This window comes from Sus scrofa, chromosome 15, assembly GCF_000003025.6.
Source record: "Sus scrofa isolate TJ Tabasco breed Duroc chromosome 15, Sscrofa11.1, whole genome shotgun sequence".
NCBI classification, from domain to species: domain Eukaryota; kingdom Metazoa; phylum Chordata; class Mammalia; order Artiodactyla; family Suidae; genus Sus; species Sus scrofa.
In genome coordinates, this window is record NC_010457.5 from 136,989,857 (window position 1) to 136,991,709 (window position 1,853).

The 1,853-nt window shown below is 40.3% G+C and overlaps 1 non-coding gene across 1 annotated transcript; it reads left to right on the plus strand.

The window, feature by feature from the left end:
* Nucleotides 235-304, plus strand: MIR7141 (microRNA 7141). The gene has a single exon (NR_128457.1). It is a non-coding gene; the product is annotated as a microRNA 7141 (primary transcript).

Below are 1,853 nucleotides of genomic sequence, written 5' to 3' on the forward strand. Positions count from 1 at the left end.
ACCTGCTCTGCCTATCTCCCTGGACCACAGCGAGTGTCAGTTAAGCCAAGAAAATGAACTTGTGCTGTGAAAGCCATGGGCATCGTGCATGGAAGGGCATCATGACATCATCCAAGAACAACTTTCATGGCCGTGATTCAACATTCTCAACCAGTTCAGGAATACCCTCAGGGTGCAAACCTCAGGAGAGATCTAGTTGCAATATATTCCTTAAAACTGCACCTGCTACCTAGGGACGGTTTGGACGTTAAGAACAATTCATATATTTTATTATATGAATCCTTCTTAACGTCCAAACCGTTCCTAGGCAGCAAGTGCATTTTTAAGGGACGTATTGTAACTAGAACTAATGTGTGTAAAATAAACAAGAAGGATCTACTATATAGCATAGGGAGCTATATTCAATATCTTGTCCTAACCTAGAATGGAAAAGTCTGAAAATACTCAGATATATGTATGTATATGTGCGTGTGTGTGTATATATATAAATCTGAGACACTTTGCTGTACACATGAAATAACTACCACATTGTAAATTAACCATTCTTCAGTTTAAAAAAAGAGAAATACGCATACCTGAAAACTTTAGTAGCACTGACCCCAAGAGAAAGGCAATCTTGCTTTTTTAAAATAGAACAAATTTCATACCTTGCAACCTAATGTGTATTTATGAAGGTGCTTAAGCCATAACCGTGACATCTTTGGGGTGGTTTGTCAAAAGACAAGAGCTAGCCAACCACACTGAAAGGATTCCTTTCGTATATGTGGGGTCACACCTGCTGGTTGGTGTCATTCAGTAACTAAGGCGGTTGAGTTTCCTCCAGTTCTCCTCTGAACACACAGAGGAGCTCACAGAAGATAAAATGTGGTGAAACAAAGATAAGAGACAAAAGACCAGGAGTCTTCATTCATCAAGTGCGTGACCTTGACCCAGCCATTCCAGTCTGAGAACTTCATTTTCTCACCTGTAAAATGGGTTCACTGTCCCGTCTCCACTACCACATCTTCTTTATAGAACAGTTGTGAGGGTTAAGTGAGACAATGTATGTGAAATTGCCAACTCCAAAGCCAGACTAGACCATAGGTTTTTCCATGACTAACCCAGCAACAAAAGTTTTCCTTGAGATGAATCATGGCTAATTCATACAAGACCAGCTTCCTCGGATGACTGAACGTGGCTTTTGATCTCAAGCTTAATGTTCTTTAGGTATCAGCGCTTTCATTCATTATACCACAATCCCCAGCAGATCCCCCTTGGGTTAAAATAAAACTTTATGTAATGTATAAACCCGTCCAAATAAACTGACTTATCTGAACTTGCAATAACAAAATCCCAAACTTAAAAAGCCGTTTACAAGTAGAGGGCAGGGCGCCCATTCATTCTCCACTAAAATATGAAATCACAGAAATGCAAAGCAGCTTCCAGCTTTAACAGTAATATTTATAATACCTTTTGATAACGAAGAAAAACATTGCCTTGTAATAGAAAAGTAAACAGTAAAGAGTTAAAACAAAAATGTATACTGAGTCACGCAGTTTACCGTGAATCTTCCACGTACATGACCTCAATGAACCCCTTTTTCAGATGAGAAAACTGAAGCTTAGAGAGGTCGGGAAACTTCCTCGGTGCTACGCAGACATTCAAGCTGAGATACAGGTCCAACCTGTTCTGCTCCGAAGTCTGTGCCTTTTCTCTCTAACCTCAGACTCCCCTCCAACGTCTTAACTCACCTCTTGCCACTTTCTCCCCTATTACTTGATAAAAGAATGTTCACATATTGAGTCTGGGGAAGTCATTCTGGCTTATACATGAGGGACCTTGACTTTTACGCCACTTCAAGCAGCCTATCAAAC